This window comes from Oncorhynchus masou, unplaced genomic scaffold, assembly GCF_036934945.1.
Source record: "Oncorhynchus masou masou isolate Uvic2021 unplaced genomic scaffold, UVic_Omas_1.1 unplaced_scaffold_1769, whole genome shotgun sequence".
Lineage (NCBI taxonomy): Eukaryota > Metazoa > Chordata > Actinopteri > Salmoniformes > Salmonidae > Oncorhynchus > Oncorhynchus masou.
In genome coordinates, this window is record NW_027007867.1 from 47,501 (window position 1) to 68,874 (window position 21,374).

The window sequence follows — 21,374 nt, forward strand, 5'->3', positions numbered from 1 at the left end:
ACTCCTCCTCCTCCTCTCTCCCTCCTCCCCTCCTCTCTCCCCCTCCTCCTCCTCCTCCTCTCCCCCTTACTCCTCCTCCTCCTCTCTCCCCTCCTCCCCCTCCCTCTCCCCCTACTCCTCCTCCTCCTCTCTCCTCATCCCCCTCCTCTCTCCCCTATTCCTCCTCCTCCCTTCCAACCTACTCCTCCTCCTCCTCTCTCCCTCCTCCCCCCTCCTCTCTCCCCTACTCCTCCTCCCTCCTCCTCCTCTCTCCCTCCTCCTCTCTCCCTCCTCCCCCTCCTCTCTCCCCTACTCCTCCTCCTCCTCTCCCCCCTCCTCCCTCCCCTATTCCTCCTCCTCCCTTCCAACCTACTCCTCCTCCTCCTCTCTCCCTCCTCCCTCCTCCCCCTCCTCTCTCCCCCTACTCCTCCCCTCCCCTTACTCCTCATCCCCTCCTCTCTCCCCTATTCCTCCTCCTCCCTTCCAACCTACTCCTCCTCCTCCTCTCTCCCTCCTCCCCCTCCTCTCTCCCCTACTCCTCCTCCTCCTCTCTCCCTCCTCCCCCTCCTCTCTCCCCTACTCCTCCTCCTCCTCTCTCCCTCATCCCCCTCCTCTCTCCCCTATTCCTCCTCCTCCCTTCCAACCTACTCCTCCTCCTCCTCTCTCCCTCCTCCCCCTCCTCTCTCCCCTACTCCTCCTCCTCCTCTCTCCCTCCTCCCCCTCCTCTCTCCCCTCCTCCTCCTCCTCCTCTCCCCCTTACTCCTCCTCCTCCTCTCTCCCTCCTCCTCCTCCTCTCTCCCCTACTCCTCCTCCTCCTCTCTCCCTCATCCCCCTCCTCTCTCCCCTATTTCCTCCTCCTCCCTTCCAACCTACTCCTCCTCCTCCCTCTCTCCCTCCTCCCCTCCCTCTCCCCTACTCCTCCTCCTCCTCCTCCTCTCCCTCCTCCCCCTCCTCTCTCCCTACTCCTCCTCCTCTCTCCCCTACTCCTCCTCCTCTCTCCCTCCTCCCCCTCCCCCTCTCCCCCTACTCCTCCTCCTCCTCTCCCCTACTCCTCCTCCTCTCTCCCCTACTCCTCCTCCTCCTCCTCTCTCCCTCCTCCCCCTCCTCTCCCTACTCCTCCTCCTCCTCCTCTCCTCTCCCTCCTCCCCCTCCCCCTCCCTACTCCTCCTCCTCTCTCCCCCTCCTCCTCCTCTCTCCTCCTCCCCTCCTCTCTCCCCTACTCCTCCTCCTCCTCTCCCCTACTCCTCCTCCTCTCTCCCCTACTCCCTCCTCCTCCCTCTCTCCCTCCTCCCCCTCTCCCCTACTCCTCCTCCTCCTCCTCCCTCCTCCCCCTACTCCTCCTCCTCTCTCCCCTACTCCTCCCTCCTCTCTCCCTCCTCCCCTCCTCTCTCTCCCCCTCCTCCTCCTCCTCCCCCTCCTCTCTCCCCTACTCCTCCTCCTCTCTCCCCTACTCCTCCTCCTCTCTCCCCCTCCTCCCCTCCTCTCTCCCCTACTCCTCCTCCTCCTCTCCCCTACTCCTCCTCCTCTCTCCCCTACTTCTCCCCTCCCCCTTACTCCTCATCCCCTCCTCTCTCCCCTCCTCCTCCTCCTCCCCTCCCCCTTACTCCTCCTCCTCCCCTCTCCCTTACTCCTCCTCCTCTTCGCAGGAGGACAGTGCAGATCTCAGGTGTCAGCTGCAGTTCTCTAAGGAAGAATCCACCCTCATGCGTAAGAAGATGGCCAAGCTGGGGAAGGAGAAGGACAAGCTAGAGCAGGAGATCCAGCAGTATAAGTCAGTCTACGGGGACGTGGACAGCCCTCTACCCCTTGCAGAGCTTGCAGGCGGTGGGCCCCACAGCACCAGGGAGGCCGAGCTACGGCTCCGACTCAAACTGGTGGAGGAAGAGGCTAATATTCTGGGGAGGAAAATTGTAGAGCTGGAGGTGAGTGGCCCGAGTCTTTTAACCCTGGGTGTGTCTGAAAATGGAACCCTATCCCATTCTAATACATGTAGTGCACTACTATAGACCAGAGCCCTATCCACTACTATAGACCAGAGCCCTATCCACTACTATAGACCAGAGCCCTATCCACTACTATAGACCAGAGCCCTATCCACTACTATAGACCGGAGCCCCATCCACTACTATAGACCAGAGCCCTATCCACTACTATAGACCAGAGCCCTATCCACTACTATAGACCAGAGCCCTATCCACTACTATAGACCAGAGCCCTATCCACTACTATAGACCAGAGCCCTATCCACTACTATAGACCAGAGCCCTATCCACTACTATAGACCAGAGCCCTATCCACTACTATAGACCAGAGCTATCCACTACTATAGACCAGAGCCCATCACTACTATAGACCAGAGCCCTATCCACTACTATAGACCAGAGCCCTATCCACTACTATAGACCAGAGCCCTATCCACTATAGACCAGAGCCCTATCCACTACTATAGACCAGAGCCCCTATCCACTACTATAGACCAGAGCCCTATCCACTACTATAGACCAGAGCCCTATACTATAGACCAGAGCCCTATCCACTACTATAGACCAGAGCCCTATCCACTACTATAGACCAGAGCCCTATCCACTACTATAGACCAGAGCCCTATCCACTACTATAGACCAGAGCCCTATCCTATAGACCAGAGCCCTATCCACTACTATAGACCAGAGCCCTATCCACTACTATAGACCAGAGCCCTATCCACTACTATAGACCAGAGCCCTATCCACTACTATAGACCAGAGCCCTATCCACTACTATAGACCAGAGCCCTATCCACTACTATAGACCAGAGCCCTATCCACTATCCACTACTATAGACCAGAGCCCTATCCACTACTATAGACCAGAGCCCTATCCACTACTATAGACCAGAGCCCTATCCACTAGTATAGACCAGAGCCCTATCCACTAGTATAGACCAGAGCCCTATCCACTACTATAGACCAGAGCCCTATCCACTACTATAGACCACTACTATAGACCAGAGCCCTATCCACTACTATAGACCAGAGCCCTATCCACTACTATAGACCAGAGCCCTATCCACTACTATAGACCAGAGCCCTATCCACTACTATAGACCAGAGCCCTATCCACTGCTATAGACCAGAGCCCTATCCACTACTATAGACCAGAGCCCTGTCCACTACTATAGACCAGAGCCCTATCCACTACTATAGACCAGAGCCCTATCCACTACTATAGACCAGAGCCCTATCCACTACTATAGACCAGAGCCCTATCCACTACTATAGACCAGAGCCCTATCCACTACTGTAGACCAGAGCCCTATCCACTACTATAGACCAGAGCCCTATCCGCTACTATAGACCAGAGCCCTATCCGCTACTATAGACCAGAGCCCTATCCGCTACTATAGACCAGAGCCCTATCCGCTACTATAGACCAGAGCCCTATCCACTACTATAGACCAGAGCCCTATCCACTACTATAGACCAGATCCCTATCCACTACTATAGACCAGAGCCCTATCCACTACTATAGACCAGAGCCCTACCCAATACTATGGACCAGAGCCCTATCCACTACTATAGACCAGAGCCCTACCCAATACTATGGACCAGAGCCCAACCCAATACTATAGACCAGAGCCCTATCCACTACTATAGACCAGAGCCCTGTCCACTACTATAGACCAGAGCCCTATCCACTACTATAGACCAGAGCCCTATCCACTACTATAGACCAGAGCCCTATCCACTACTATAGACCAGAGCCCTATCCACTACTGTAGACCAGAGCCCTATCCACTACTATAGACCAGAGCCCTATCCACTACTATAGAACAGAGCCCTATCCACTACTATAGACCAGAGCCCTATCCACTACTATAGACCAGAGCCCTATCCACTACTATAGACCAGAGCCCTATCCACTACTATAGACCAGAGCCCTATCCACTACTATACACCAGAGCCCTATCCACTACTATAGACCAGAGCCCTATCCACTACTATAGACTAGAGCCCTATCCACTACTATAGACCAGAGCCCTATCCACTACTATAGTCCAGAGCCCTATCCAATACTATAGACCAGAGCCCTATCCACTACTATAGACCAGAGCCCTATCCACTACTATAGACCAGAGCCCTATCCACTACTATAGACCAGAGCCCTATCCACTACTATAGACCAGAGCCCTATCCACTACTATAGACCAGAGCCCTATCCACTACTATAGACCAGAGCCCTATCCAATACTATAGACCAGAGCCCTATCCACTACTATAGACCAGAGCCCTATCCACTACTATAGACCAGAGCCCTATCCCACTAGTATAGACCAGAGCCCTATCCAATAATATAGACCAGAGCCCTATCCACTACTATAGACCAGAGCCCTATCCCACTACTATAGACCAGAGCCCTATCCACTACTATAGACCAGAGCCCTATCCGCTACTATAGACCAGAGCCCTATCCCACTACTATAGACCAGAGCCCTATCCCACTACTATAGACCAGAGCCCTCTCCACTACTATAGACCAGAGCCCTCTCCACTACTATAGACCAGAGCCCTATCCGCTACTATAGACCAGAGCCCTATCCGCTACTATAGACCAGAGCCCTATCCCACTACTATAGACCAGAGCCCTATCCCACTACTATAGACCAGAGCCCTCTCCACTACTATAGACCAGAGCCCTATCCACTACTATAGACCAGAGCCCTATCCACTACTATAGACTAGAGCCCTATCCACTACTATAGACTAGAGCCCTATCCCACTACTATAGACCAGAGCCCTATCCACTACTATAGACCAGAGCCCTATCCGCTACTTCCTAATCATTATGTTCATTATTATCAGGTGGAGAATCGAGGCCTGAGGGCTGAGAACGACGACATCCGCTGCCAGTACGAGAGGGACTGTTTCGGCCGGGAGCCCTTCAGCAGCATGCCCTCCTCTCCGTACGGCGGAGACGCTCTGGAGTCAGCCGGGGAGCTGCGGCGCCACCTACAGTTTGTAGAGGAAGAGGCAGAACTTCTACGGCGGTCCATCTCGGAGATCGAGGACCACAACAAGCAGCTGATCTCAGAACTGAACCGCTTCAAGTTCGGCCCGAGAGACGAGGAAGGAGAGGTTGGAGTGATGATGATGAAGTCCGGTAATGGGAGTAACGGAAGCGGTGTGGTGATGATGGAGGAGCTGAAGGCAGCCAGGATGCAGATAAAACGAGCTCAGTGGAAAGGTGAGGCAGCATGATGGACTACAGTACCCATAATGCTCTGTGTGAGGCAGCATGATGGACTACAGTACCCATAATGCAGATAAACGAGCACAGTGGAAAGGTGAGGCAGCAAATAATATTTATAGAGCTGTTATCTTCCGAATAAACTCTTAAAGACTTAGTAATATTTTACTTCAATAGCAGTCAATATTAATCGTCATCTTAATTCAGTCTCATCTAAAAGTTGTAAATTCTTAGTTATCTGCACGAACCCTGGCTAACAAGTTGAATCAGCAATACAAAATTGGGTTTAATTATTTATTTACTAAATACCTAACTAATCACACAGAATTACACATACACATATTTAAATCATAACTTGATTACAAATTACGTCAAAAAGGAAACCGTCCCTAGTGGGCGGAACAGATATGACGGCTTGTTACACAAAGGAAAAGGGGCGGGGTTGAGTGAAAGAGCGGGAAGACTGAGGGACAAAGGGAAAAGCTGTGCTATCGTAAATACAGTATCTTATGCATTCTAAATTACCGCCCATTTGGAAAAGGAAAATGCAATAAATATTTACTCTGAGCTGTGCTTCAGTAGGTTGGTGGTAGATGGAAGGCCGTGTTGCCAAACCGAGTCCTTTGAAGAATGTCTCAGCTGGTAAATTGAATACGTTGTGGTAACGTCGTTGTGTGGTAGACGGGATACTCTGTCTGTTCCTTCCTAACCCTTATATAAGAAGGGAGAGGAGGGAGTGTTTGAAAAGTTTTATAGCCGATGTCCCTTCACAGGGGCGTGCCACTGATTGAGCAGAGCCCTATCTTATGAAAACCCAAATCTCACATTTTAGAAGCTAAAATCACATTTCATCCCATCACAAATAATTTCATATTCAAACATATAAATTGAACAACAATTCCATGTGAATCCGATAACTCTGATGTGTAGACTTTCCACTGTAGAGTTTATGTCATCTTATCAGTGATGTCTCAGATGACAACCAAACTGACATCATATTCATTAAGTACCACCACATATGTTCCATTGGTCGGATTACCAGAATATAGTTCATTTCCCCCCACCTACTGATGTTCCCAGAATCTCTATGTTAACCAAGGGGTTTTGCAAATGTAACATCAGTAGGGTAGAGAGAGGAAAAAGGGGGAAAGAGGTATTTATGACTGTCATAAACCTACCCCAAGGCCAAAGTCATGACAGTACCCATAATGCTCAATGATTGTATCTGATTTTATCTTATGTTGCTTCCTAAATGGCATTTTTCCCTTTATAGTAAATTACTGTTGACCCAAGCCCTTTGGGTTCTGGTAAGAAGGTGTGCACTATAAAAGGAATAGCGTGCCATTCGCTATCATAATGTTGACTTGCCTCTGAAGCTATCATAATGTTGACTTGTCTCTGAAGCTATCATAATGTTGACTTGTCTCTGAAGCTATCATAATGTTGACTTGACTCTGAAGCTATCATAATGTTGACTTGTCTATGAAGCTATCATAATGTTGACTTGTCTCTGAAGCTATCATAATGTTGACTTGTCTCTGAAGCTATCATAATGTTGACTTGCCTCTGAAGCTATCATAATGTTGACTTGTCTCTGAAGCTATCATAATGTTGACTTGTCTCTGAAGCTATCATAATGTTGACTTGTCTCTGAAGCTAACATAATGTTGTCTTCTCTCTGAAGTTAACATAACGTTGTCTTCTCTGAAGTTAACATATTGTGGTCTTGTCTCCTTCCCCATCCAGGTGATGAAGCTGCAGTATGAGAACAGAGTCCTGATGTCCACCGTTCAGCGCTGTGACCTGGCCCAACACCTGGGCCTCCGCACCGGCTCCCCACGGGACAGCGATGCAGACAGCGACACCGGCCGCCGAGACTCCGCAGAGGAGGAAGAGACTGGGAGGCTCCTCCTTCTACACCCCAAGAGGGAGGGGCCTGTCGGTGGCGAGCGACTCGGAGGACCTCTTTGAGAAGACCACCACAACCTCTGGGTTTGGAAGTCACAAGCCCTCGGACGAGCTCAGCGGGCTCAGCGCCACCGAACTATCTAATCGTAGGCGAGAAGATCGCGAGACGTTCACGAATGTCAAACGAGAAGCAGAGCGCCTTGGGAAGACCGTAGATCGTCTCATTAGCGACACAGAAAGTCTGATCTATGACGGAAAGATTTTAATAACAGGAGGGGACAGTTTGAGTCTGGCTCTGGAGGGCATTAAAGAAGACACCACCCGCCTACCCGATCCCAAACCAGACTCACAGCTCCTGGACACTATCAACACTCGTATGAAGGCCTTCCGCACAGAGCTCCATATCTTTATGGAGAAGGTGGATCACCTGGGAGAGGGCCTGAGGGAGAGGGGAAGTGACCGGGATCGGGGAGATGACCTGTCACCCTTGCCCAACCTCACTGAGTCTAGTAGCTTCCTGTCTGGGATCACCTCCATGTCACGAGACTCACCCATCGGCACCCTGGGACGCGACCTGGTCACAGATTTCCAGGTAAGGAATGGGATAAAACTCCTCCGAATTTTGACCTATATCTGTCTCTATCCAGAAGTGCGGCCGAAATGGCACCCTATTCACTATTTAGTGCTCTACCTTTGACCAGAGACTTCAGGCTTACTTTACTTCACAATGATTATATATATATATTTTTTTTAATTCAACCTTTATTTAACTAGGCAAGTCAGTTAAGAATAAATTCTTATTTACAAAGACGGCCTACCCCTGCCAAACCCGGACAACGCTGGGCCAATTGTGCACCGCCCTATGGGACTCCCAATCAAGGCCTGGATGTGATGCAGCCAGGGTCTGTAGTGACGCCTCTAGCACTGAGATGCCTTAGACTGCTGAACCAGGGTCTGTAGTGACGCCTCTAACACTGAGATGCAGTGTCTTAGACCTCTGAACCAGGGTCTGTAGTGACACCTCTAGCACTGAGATGCCTTAGACCGCTGAACCAGGGTCTGTAGTGACTCCTCTAACACTGAGAAGCAGTGTCTTAGACCTCTGAACCAGGGTCTGTAGTGACGCCTCTAGCACTGAGATGCAGTATCTTAGACCGCTGAACCAGGGTCTGTAGTGACGCCTCTAGCACTGAGATGCAGTGCCTTAGAATGCTGAACCAGGGTCTGTAGGGACGCCTCTAGCACTGAGATGCAGTGCCTTAGACCTCTGAACCAGGGTCTGTAGTGACGCCTCTAGCACTGAGATGCAGTGTCTTAGACCTCTGAACCAGGGTCTGTAGTGACGCCTCTAGCACTGAGATGCAGTGTCTTAGACCGCTGAACCAGGGTCTGTAGGGACGCCTCTAGCACTGAGATGCAGTGTCTTAGACCTCTGAACCAGGGTCTGTAGTGACGCCTCTAGCACTGAGATGCAGTGCCTTAGACCGCTGAACCAGGGTCTGTAGTGACGCCTTAGACCTCTGAACCAGGGTCTGTAGGGACGCCTCTAGCACTGAGATGCAGTGTCTTAGACCTCTGAACCAGGGTCTGTAGGGACGCCTCTAACACTGAGATGCAGTGTCTTAGACCTCTGAACCAGGGTCTGTAGGGACGCCTCTAGCACTGAGATGCAGTGCCTTAGACCGCTGCACCACTCGGGAGCCTGAAACATCTGCCCCGCATCACCTTTCACCATCTAGTGCACCTTTCACCATCTAGTGCACCTTTCACCATCTAGTGCACCTTTCACCAGAGCCTTCAGGATTGACTTTACTTGGCTTCATCCCTTGGCTCCTATAAGGAGAATGGGCCATTGACGAATGCTGCATCACATCCAGGCCGTGATTGGGAGTCCCATAGAGCGGCATACAATTGGCCCAGCGTCGTCCAGATTTGGCCCAGGGTAGGCCGTTATTGTAAATAATAATTTGTTCTTAATTTACTGACTTGCCTAAATAAAGGTTAAAAAAAAATCTCACTCGGTTCGTGCTGGTAGCACTAGTTAAAAGTCCTATGGGCCCTGGTCCAAAGTAGTGTCCTACATAGGGAATAGGGTGCCATTTGGGTTGCATTGCTGTCTGTACTGTATGTTACCTTGTGTGTCTCCTTGCTACATCTAGACATCAACCCCCTTGCTGCATCAATCAGTTATCAATCAGTTATCAATCAGTTAGTATGTCTTATCAATCAGTTAGTATGTCTTATCAATCAGTTAGTATGTCTTATCAATAAGTTCAAGAATGCCTGCCTGTAGCGGCAAGTAGTCATTCTGGAAAACAGAGTTAAAACGATTTTGATATTATTTCATGACAATCTGATTTATACATTAAGACATTATGAAACAAAACAACAAGGACGTTCTGATATATGCATTATGACACCAGGAAACAAATAGAAATGTTGAAGTAATGAATCTGTCAGACAGAGAACAACGTGACTTTAAACAGCAGTGAGGAATAGGCACCCTATTCAGTGTATAGGGCACTACTTTGGACCAGAGTTCTATAGAACCCTGTTCACTAATAGGGCACTACTTTGGACCAGAGCTGTGTGGGTGAATTGGATGCCATTTCAGACACAGTGCAGATTCACGGACGGGAGCGGTGTAAAACCTCAAGGGGAGTCTGTGTAAATGGTACAGTCCATTATTACTGGATGTAAACAGTATAAAACCCCAAGGGGAGTCTGTGTAAATGGTACAGTCCATTATTACTGGATGTAAACAGTATAAAACCCCAAGGGGAGTCTGTGTAAATGGTACAGTCCATTACTACTGGATGTAAACAGTATAAAACCCCAAGGAGAGTCTGTGTAAATGGTACAGTCCATTACTACTGGATGTAAACAGTATAAAACCCCAAGGGGAGTCTGTGTAAATGGTACAGTCCATTACTACTGGATGTAAACAGTATAAAACCCCAAGGGGAGTCTGTGTAAATGGTACAGTCCATTATTACTGGATGTAAACAGTATAAAACCCCAAGGGGAGTCTGTGTAAATGGTACAGTCCATTGCTACTGGATGTAAACAGTATAAAACCCCAAGGGGAGTCTGTGTAAATGGTACAGTCCATTACTACTGGATGTAAACAGTATAAAACCCCAAGGGGAGTCTGTGTAAATGGTACAGTCCATTACTACTGGATGTAAACGGTATAAAACCCCAAGGGGAGTCTGTGTAAATGGTACAGTCCATTGCTACTGGATGTAAACAGTATAAAACTCACTCAAGTGAGCAGTCATTAGTAGAGCCATTCCCAGCCTCTAAATGTGATGCTAATGTAGCGTAGCGTGTCAAATACACAAAACCATTCATTATAGCTAGCGTGGGCTTGCTTCTGAAATGGTACCCTATTCCCCGTGTAAATGCACTAGATTTGACCAGAGCCAATCAGACACCGGTCAAAAGAAGTGCACTATATAGGGAATAGGGTGTCATTTGAGACAGAGAACCATGTCTGGACAGCTTTATCAGAAGACTACCCACTCAGAACACAAGTCATGTTTATTTTAAGCTTCCTTTCACATTGGTCCCAGGTTCAAACACACTATGTGAGACAAAAACAAAACAAACGGCCCACTACACCCCTACATGTCCCGTCTACAGTCCACAGAGCCCCCCTGTTTGAATGCACAACACTTGATGAGTAAAGACCAGCAGGAGCCAAGCAGAGATGGTGACACCTTATTTGGTAGCCCAATTCATATATATATATATATTTTTTTTAATTCACACTAATTGGTATTTTGACCAATCAGAAAATATCTGGTGTGAAAAGATCAAATGTGATTGGTGAGAAGACCAATTAGTGTGAGAAAAAAATATCAGAATTTGTCTGCCTGTATTAACAGGGTACTTTAGGCCAATGTTACCCATCCATTGCTTGGGGTTCCTAGCCCAGTACTAATAATCATGGTGATTAGCTGTTTAGTTGAATCAGGTGTGTTAGTGCTGGGCTTGAACACACTTGGTGTCCTCAGAGACGGACTGAGAAACACAGGACAACCAAACGAACAGCAGAGGGGCCACAGCAGCGCCTGTCCCACCTTGAGCCACCCGGCTCAGCCACACAGCACCACCACCCCCTTTCCCTCGTCCCCATTCACCATCCCTCACACCCTCGCTTTCAGAGCTGCGTCCGTATACCCATACGCACATGCACCCTGCCCCCGAAATGGCAACCTGCCGACTTGATCCATCGCCCACATGCAGATGCCTGCTTCAACTCGGTGGGAGGGGCAGCTTCTTCCATATGGCTTTTTACCACACAGTGGATCAAGCAATCAAATCAACAAATCAATTAATCAATCGAAGTCAGAATTAGGAGTTGCCTGTGGAAGAACCTTGCCGGTATCTTCGCCTTCCGTCCGCTGCGTTGCCCTCCACCACTGGTACGTCTGTTTAAGACAGCATGTTAATAAACAGTTTGCTCTTTACGCCACGATTGGGCCTTTTGGAATTATTCAATGAATACATTTTTTTTTTTTTTTTACAAAAAAAATCTTAATTCTTTTTTTGAAATTGGATAGGGATAATACCTGTAGAATCCTCATTATGGTTAGGCTGGGTGGAGCATACTGTTACTGAACTAACAGCTACTACTAACAAACATTCTCACAAGCATGAAGGACATGGTTTGCCTTCTACTCAAAGAAAACAAGAAAGTTAAAGTCATGTAGAATGATAAAGTCTAATGAAGAGTCACGTTTAACAGTGTAAAACAGTTAAAAGTGTAACGTGAAAAATAACGGCATTGCACGTGTGTAGAGTTGTTTTTTGCTACTGCATGGCTGGTTGTATGCTAGCTAAGCTATCTGCAGTCTGCTGTGGTGTCTATGGTTGGAATGTTAGCTAAGCTATCTGTAGTCTGCTGTGGTCTCTATCTATGGTTGGTGTGCTAGCTAAGCTATCTGCAGTCTGCTGTGGTCTCTATCTATGGTTGGTGTGCTAGCTAAGCTATCTGCAGTCTGTTGGGGTGTCTATGGTTGGAATGCTAGCTAAGCTATCTGTAGTCTGCTGTGGTATCTATCTATGGTTGGAATGCTAGCTAAGCTATCTGTAGTCTGCTTTGGTGTCTATCTATGTCTGGTGTGATAGCTAAGCTATCTGTAGTCTGCTTTGGTGTCTATCTATGTCTGGTGTGCTAGCTAAGCTATCTGTAGTCTGCTTTGGTGTCTATCTATGTCTGGTGTGCTAGCTAAGCTATCTGTAGTCTGCTTTGGTGTCTATCTATGGTTGGTGTGCTAGCTAAGCTATCTGCAGTCTGTTGTGGTGTCTATGGTTGGTGTGCTTGCTAAGCTATCTGCAGTCTGCTGTGGTATCTATCTATGGTTGGTGTGCTAGCTAAGCTGTCTGCTGTGGTATCTATCTATGGTTGGAATGCTAGATAAGCTATCTGCAGTTTGCTGTGGTGTCTATGGTTGGAATGCTAGCGAAGCTATCTATCTATGGTTGGAATGCTAGCTAAGCTATCTGCAGTTTGCTGTGGTGTCTATGGTTGGAATGCTAGCGAAGCTATCTATCTATGGTTGGAATGCTAGCTAAGCTATCTGTAGTTTGCTTTGGTATCTATCTATGGTTGGAGTGCTAGCTAAGCTATCTGCAGTCTGCTGTGGTAACAGCTGTGTTTGGAGTCGTGTATCCCTCATTGCATGCGCTTCATAAACAGTGTTTTTGCATTCCCCCCCGATCCCTCTCTTTTCTCCTCCCTCCGTCCTTCAGATGTTTCAACCCATCATGTTGTTCATCCTCGTTCTAGTCCTCTTCTCGTCTCTCTCGTACGCCGTGGTCTTTAAGTTGGTCTTTCTCTTTGTGCTTTTCTTCATTCTCTAGCCTGTTCCGTCAGTCTGTTCTCTTTTAGTTTTCATATTTTTGCACCTTGGCTTTATCTTCTTTATCCATTTAATTTTTTTATTTTTTTATTCCTTCCTCTGTTTGTTCGTGGTCATTCATCTCTGTTTGTTCACCCACCAATCCACTTCATGCATTTCTACTCCCTCCACCCCCTGACCCCTGACCCCCACCCTCAGTCACGGTCCGGTGTGAGGGATGAGCTGGAGTGGCGTCTAGGACAGGAGCGAGCCGTGGAGACCCAGGGCCAGAGCCAGGAGGGTCTTCCTCAGGGCCCGGCCCAGAACAGGGGAGCCATCCTGGGACACACTAGATACCACAGACCCCTCCTGGCTTCTTTAAGACTGGAGGTCAGTGCCTCTTCCATCTCTCTACATCCCTGTCTTTTACCACCTACTGTAGGACTGATCATACCATGCTACTGTAGGACTGACTAAGAACAGACAGACAATCAAATCAAATTGTATTAGTCACATGCGCAGAAATACAACAGGTGTAGACCTCACAGTGAAATGCTGAATACAACAGGTGTAGTAGACCTCACAGTGAAATGCTGAATACAGCAGGTTTAGACCTTACAGTGAAATGCTGAATACAACAGGTGTAGTAGACCTCACAGTGAAATGCTGAATACAACAGGTGTAGTAGACCTCACAGTGAAATGCTGAATACAACAGGTGTAGTAGACCTTACAGTGAAATGCTGAATACAACAGGTGTAGTAGACCTCACAGTGAAATGCTGAATACAACAGGTTTAGACCTTACGGTGAAATGATGAATACAACAGGTTTAGACCTTACAGTGAAATGCTGAATACAACAGGTTTAGACCTTACAGTGAAATGCTGAATACAACAGGTGTAGTAGACCTCACAGTGAAATGCTGAATACAACAGGTGTAGTAGACCTTACAGTGAAATGCTGAATACAACAGGTTTAGACCTTACAGTGAAATGCTGAATACAACAGGTGTAGTAGACCTTACAGTGAAAGGCTTACTTACAAGCCCTGAAACCGACAATGCAGTTTTAAGAAAACAACAAATAATAAGAACAGCAGTAAAATAACAATAGCGAGGCTATATACAGGGGGTACCGGTACAGAGTCAATGTGGAGGCTATATACAGGGGGGTATCGGTACAGAGTCAATGTGGAGGCTATATACAGGGGGGTACCGGTACAGAGTCAATGTGGAGGCTATATACAGGGGGTACCGGTACAGAGTCAATGTGGAGGCTATATACAGGGGTACCGGTACAGAGTCAATGTGGAGGCTATATACAGGGGTACCGGTACAGAGTCAATGTGGAGGCTATATACAGGGGGTTCCGGTACAGAGTCAATGTGGAGGCTATATACAGGGGGTACCGGTACAGAGTCAATGTGGAGGCTATATACAGGGGGTACCGGTACAGAGTCAACGTGGACAATTATTTGGGGTTTTCTTTGACACCGCCTGGTATAGAGGTCCTGGATGGCAGGAAGCTTGGCCCCAGAGATGTACTGGGCTGTACGCACTACCCTCTGTAGTGCCTTGCGGTCAGAGACCAAGCAGTTGCCATACCAAGCAGTGATGGAACCAGTCAGGATGCTCTCGATGGTGTAGCTGTAGAACCTTTTGAGGATCTGAGGACCCATGACAATTCTTTTCAGTCTCCTGTGGGGGAATAGGTTTTGTTGGTGTTGTGCCCTCTTCACGACAGTCTTGGTGTGCTTGGACCATGTTAGTTTGTTGGTGATGTGGATACCAAGGAACTGAAGCTCTCAACCTGCTCCACTACAGTCCCGTTGATGAGGATGGGGGAGTTTTCGGTCCTCCTTTTCCTGTAGTCCCCAATCATCTCCTTAGTCTTGATCACGTTCAGAGGTTGTTGTCCAGGCACCATACGGCCAGGTCTCTGACCTCCTCCCTATATGCTGTCTCATCGTTGTTGGTGATCAGGCCTACCACTGTTGTGTCATCGGCAAACTTAATGATGGTGTTAGAGTTGTGCCTGGCCATGCAGTCATGAGTGAACACAGAGTACAGAGGGGATTGAGAACGCACCCCTGAGGGGCCCCTGTGTTAACGATCAGCGTGGCAGATGTGTTGTTACCTACACTTTCCACCTGGGGCGGCCCATGAGGAAGTCCAGGATCCAGTTGCAGAGGGAGGTGTTTAGTCCCAGGATCCTTAGCTTAGTGATGAGCTTTGAGGGCACTATGGTGTTGAATGCTGAGCTGTAGTCCTTGTGTCCAGGTGTGAAAGGGAAGTGTGGGGTGCAATAAAGATTGCATGATCAGTGGATCTGTTGGGGCTGTATTGACATTGGAGTGGGTCTAGGGTTTCTGGGAAAATGGTGATGTGAGTCATGACCAGCCTTTCAAAGCACCTCATGGCTACAGATGTGAGTTCTATGGGTCGGTAGTCATTTAGGAAGGTTACCTTAGAGTTCCTGGCTACAGGGACTATGGTGGTCTGCTTGAAACATGTTGGTATTATAGACTCAGACAGGGAGAGGTTGGAAATGTCAGTGAAGACACTTGCCAGTTGGTCAGCGCATGCTTGCAGTACACGTCCTGGTAATCTGTTTTGCCCCGCAGCCTTGTGAATGTTGACCTGTTTAAAGGTCTTACTCACATCGGCTGCGGAGAGCATGATCACACAGTTGTCCGGAAGAGCTGGTGCTCTCATGCATCTTTCAGTGTTACTTGCCTCAAAGTGAGCATAGAAGTAATTTAGCTCATCTGGTAGGCTCCTGTCACTGGGCAGCTCTCGGCTGTGCTTCCCTTTGTAGTCCAATAGTTTGCAAGCTCTGCCACATCCGACGAGCATCAGAGCTGGTGTTGGACGATTCAATCTTAGCCCTGTATTGACGCTTTGCATGTTTGATGGTTCATCAGAGGGCATAGCCGGATTTCTTATAATCCTCCGGTTTAGAATCCAGCTCCTTGAAAGTGGTAGCTCTACTATTTAGCTCAGTGCGGATGTTGCCTGTAGTCCATGGCTTCTGGTTGGAGTATGTACGTACAGTCACTGTTGGGAAGACGTCATCAATGCACTTATTGATGAAGCCAGTGACTGATGTGGTGTACTCCTCAATGCCATCGGAAGTGTCCTGGAACATAATCCAGTCTGTGCTAGCAAAACAGTCCTGTATCTTAGCATCTGCTTCATCTGACCACTGATCACTGCTGCTTCCTGCTTTAATTTTGCTTGTATGCAGGACTCAGGTGAATAGAATTATGCTCAGATTGCTCATGTTGTCGTTCCACTCGGTGAAACATAAAATAATACAGTTTATAATGTCCTGTTGGTAGGATATACGTGCATTTAGCTCGTCCAATTTATTTTCCAGCATTGGCCAGTAGTACGGATGAAAAGGGCAGATTTGCCACAAAGTCAGGCACCCCGATCTCTTTCTCCTGTGAATGACGGGGACGAGGGCCTATTTGGGTGTCTGGAGTAAATCCCTCTCGTCCGACTCATTAAAGAAACATTTTTCGTCCTATTCAAGGTGAGTAATCGCTGCTCTGATTTCCAGAAGCTCTGTTCAAAATTGCACAGTTGGTTAAGAGCCCATAAAACGGCAGCCATCCTCTCCGGCACCATAGATCACACCTTGCTACTGTAGGACTGACTAAGGACAGACCAGAGTATGTGAGTGGAGCTGGAGTGGAGCCCAATTTGACTGGAGTGCGGAGCGAGTTTCCCAAAGGCCAATTTCCCAAAGGCTGGAGCATCGGCCTCTCGCCCACTCCAATTTCGCTCCAGTAGGGCTCACTTCACGAGCTCAGGGCATGCCCGGCCCAGCATGCATTTGTAGTCTACTTGTGTGCTGCTTATAGCCCCTTGCTTTAGCTTCTGTCATGGAAATTCGCAAAATATTTTCATAAAGAAATGTATTAAACACTAAATCAAGGTGACTTATAAGGATGAAGAGAGAGAGGAGGTGCAGTGATGTAGTGTAAAGAATCTGAAAGCATGATGTGTACTAGGTGCACATGCTAACAGAAAGGAAACGAGGTGGGTGCGCTAGTTAAGTGTGTCATGCTAACAGAAAGGAAACGAGGTGGGTACGCTAGTTAAGTGTGTCATGCTAACAGAAAGGAAACGAGGTGGGTACGCTAGTTAAGTGTGTCATGCTAACAGAAAGGAAACGAGGTGGGTGCGCTAGTTAAGTGTGTCATGCTAACAGAAAGGAAACGAGGTGGGTACGCTAGTTAAGTGTGTCATGCTAACAGAAAGGAAACGAGGTGGGTACGCTAGTTAAGTGTGTCATGCTAACAGAAAGGAAACGAGGTGGGTACGCTAGTTAAGTGTGTCATGCTAACAGAAAGGAAACGAGGTGGGTACGCTAGTTAAGTGTGTCATGCTAACAGAAAGGAAACGAGGTGGGTACGCTAGTTAAGTGTGTCATGCTAACAGAAAGGAAACGAGGTGGGTACGCTAGATAAGTGTGTCATGCTAACAGAAAGGAAATGAGGTGGGTACGCAAGTTAAGTGTGTCATTAAAGAATCTGAAAGCATGATGCGTACTAGGTGCACATGCTAACAGAAAGGAAACGAGGTGGGTACGCTAGATAAGTGTGTCGTGTGTGTCAACAGCAAGCAATGCAGGTATAGAAGCACAGTGGCTAGGAAAAACTCCCTAGAAAGGCCGAAGCCTGGTTCCTCTCTAGGTTATGTGGGGTGGCCAGTCCTCTTCTGGCTGTGCCGGGTGGAGATTATAACAGAACATGGCCAAGATGTTCAAATGTTCATAAATGACCAGCATGGTCAAAAATAATAATCACAGTCAGAACAGTTGAAACTGGAGCAGCAGCACGGCCAGGTGGACTGGGGACAGCAAGGAGTCCTCATGCCAGTTAGTCCTGAGGCATGGTCCTTGGGCTCAGGTCCTCCGAGAAAGAGAAAGAGCATACTTAAATTCACACAGGACACCGGATAGGACAGGAGAAGTACTCCAGATATAAACAAATTGACTCTAGTCCCCCCGACACATAAATTACTGCAGCATAAATACTGGAGGCTGAGACAGTAGGGGTCAGGAGACACTGTGGCCCCATCCGAGGACACACCCGGACAGGGCCAAACAGGAAGGATATAACCCCACCCACTTTTGCCAAAGCACAGCCCCCACACCACTAGACAGATATCTTCAACCACCAACTTACCATCCTGAGACTAGGCCAAGTATAGCCCACAAAGATCTCCCCACGGCACAACCAAAGGGGGTGCCAACCCAAAATGACGATCCCGGGAATCAGGAGCGGACTGGTAAACTTGTCAGTCCAGCTGAGACGCGGGAGTATGGCAACCTAGAGCGCCGGAGAGAGAGCAATGTGACGGTACCCTCCCCGGCCTCGTTCGGCTCCAGCCGCAGGACACCAACCAAAGGGATGACCCCGGGAAACATGAGCGGACCAGTCACCCCTGCTGATGCGCTGGAACCTGTCACCGGCTGGGGCAGGGGGCTTGACGAGCCGATGGAAGCAGGGGAGCCTGGCGATCTGTCTGAGGTATGAGAGCCTGTAGCGGCTCCCGGACCCGACGTCATTCCCACTGATTTTTTGTTGTTGTTGAACACTCCCTGATGCTTCCCTACGGTGAGGCATTATTCTGTAATGATGTGAGCTGAGTTAGGAAGCAAGTTCAGGGAGTGAGTGTTTTAATAAATAAACACAACTAAATACAAAATATGAAACACGAACAACACACAGACATGAAATTGAAACAGAAAACAATAACACCTGGGGAATGAACCAAAGGGAGTGACATATATAGGGAATGAACCAAAGGGAGTGACATATATAGGGAAGGTACCAAAGGGAGGGACATATATAGGGAAGAAACCAAAGGGAGAGACATATATATAGGGAAGGAACCAAAGGGAGAGACATATATAGGGAAGAAACCAAAGGGAGAGACATATATATAGGGAAGGAACCAAAGGGAGAGACATATATAGGGAAGGAACCAAAGGGAGAGACATATATAGGGAAGGAACCAAAGGGAGGGACATATATAGGGAAGGAACCAAAGGGAGGGACATATATAGGGAAGGGACATCTATAGGGAAGGAACCAAAGGGAGAGACATATATAGGGAAGGAACCAAAGGGAGAGGCATATATAGGGAAGGAACCAAAGGGAGAGACATATATAGGGAAGGAACCAAAGGGAGTGACATATATAGGGAAGGAACCAAAGGGAGAGACATATATAGGGAAGGAACCAATAAAGTGACATATATAGGGAAGGAACCAAAGGGAGGGACATATATAGGGAAGGAACCAAAGGGGGAGACATATATAGGGATGGAACCAAAGGGAGAGACATATATAGGGAAGGAACCAATAAAGTGACATATATAGGGAAGGAACCAAAGGGAGGGACATATATAGGGAAGGAACCAAAGGGGGAGACATATATAGGGATGGAACCAAAGGGAGAGACATATATAGGGAAAGAACCAAAGGGAGGGACATATACAGGGAAGGAACCAAAGGGAGAGACATATATAGGGAAGGAACCAGAGGGAGGGACATATATAGGGAAGGAACCAAAGGGAAAACCATATATAGGGAAGGAGTGACATATATAGGGAAGGAACCAAAGGGAGTGACATATATAGGGAAGGAACCAAAGGAAGTGACATATATAGGGAAGGAACCAAAGGGAGAGACATATATAGGGAAGGAACCAAAGGAAGTGACATATATAGGGAAGGAACCAAAGGGAGGGACATATATAGGGAAGGAACCAAAGGGGGAGCCATATATAGGGACGGAACCAAAGGGAAAGACATATATTGGGAAGGAACCAAAGGGAGGGACATATACATGGAAGGAACCAAAGGGAGAGACATATATAGGGAAGGAACCAAAGGGAGTGACATATATAGGGAAGGAACCAAAGGGAGGGACATATATAGGGACGGAACCAAAGGGAGAGACATATATAGGGACGGAACCAAAGGGAGGGACATATATAGGGAAGGAACCAAAGGGAGGGACATATATAGGGACGGAACCAAAGGGAGAGACATATATAGGGAAGGAACCAAAGGGAAGGACATATATAGGGAAGGAACCAAAGGGAGGGACATATATAGGGACGGAACCAAAGGGAGAGACATATATAGGGAAGGAACCAAAGGGAGGGACATATACATGGAATGAACCAAAGAGAGTGACATATATAGGGAAGGAGTGACATATATAGGGAAGGAACCAAAGAGAGTGACATATATAGGGAAGGAACCAAAGGGAGAGACATATATAGGGAAGGAACCAAAGGAAGTGACATATATAGGGAAGGAACCAAAGGGAGGGACATGTATAGGGAAGGAACCAAAGGAAGTGACATATATAGGGAAGGAACCAAAGGGAGAGACCTATATAGGGAAGGAACCAAAGGAAGTGACATATATAGGGAAGGAACCAAAGGGAGAGACATGTATAGGGAAGGAACCAAAGGAAGTGACATATATAGGGAAGGAACCAAAGGGAGGGACATATATAGGGAAGGAACCAAAGGGGGAGACATATATAGGGAAGGAACCAAAGGGAAAGACATATATAGGGAAAGAACCAAAGGGAGTGACATATATAGGGACGGAACCAAAGGGAAAGACATATATTGGGAAGGAACCAAAGGGAGGGACATATACAGGGAAGGAACCAAAGGGAGAGACATATATAGGGAAGGAACCAAAGGGAGTGACATATATAGGGTATGGAACCAAAGGGAGAGACATATATAGGGAAGGAACCAAAGGGAGAGACATATATAGGGAAGGAACCAAAGGAAGTGACATATATATAGGGAATAAACCAAAGGGAGTGACATACATAGGGAAGGAACCAAAGGGAGTGACATATATATGGAAGGAACCAAAGCGAGAGACATATATAGGGAAGGAAGTGACATATATAGGGAAGGAACCAAAGGGAGAGACATATATTGGGAAGGAACCAAAGGGAGGGACATGTACATGGAATGAACCAAAGAGAGAGACATATATAGGGAAGGAACCAAAGGGAGAGACATATATAGGGAAGGAGTGACATATATAGGGAAGGAACCAAAGAGAGTGACATATATAGGGAAGGAACCAAAGGGAGTGACATATATAGGGAAGGAACCAAAGGGAGTGACATATATAGGGAAGGAACCAAAGGGAGAGACATATATAGGGAAGGAACCAAATGGAGTGACATATATAGGGAAGGAACCAAAGGGAGAGACATATATAGGGAAGGAACCAAAGGAAGTGACATATATAGGGAAGGAACCAAAGGGAAAGACATATATTGGGAAGGAACCAAAGGGAGGGACATATACATGGAAGGAACCAAAGGGAGAGACATATATAGGGAAGGAACCAA

At 47.7% G+C, this 21,374-nt stretch overlaps 1 pseudogene; it reads left to right on the forward strand.

The window, feature by feature from the left end:
- Positions 1-21,374, forward strand: part of LOC135532214 (microtubule cross-linking factor 1-like) — a 110,962-nt pseudogene that overhangs the window by 45,221 nt on the left and 44,367 nt on the right.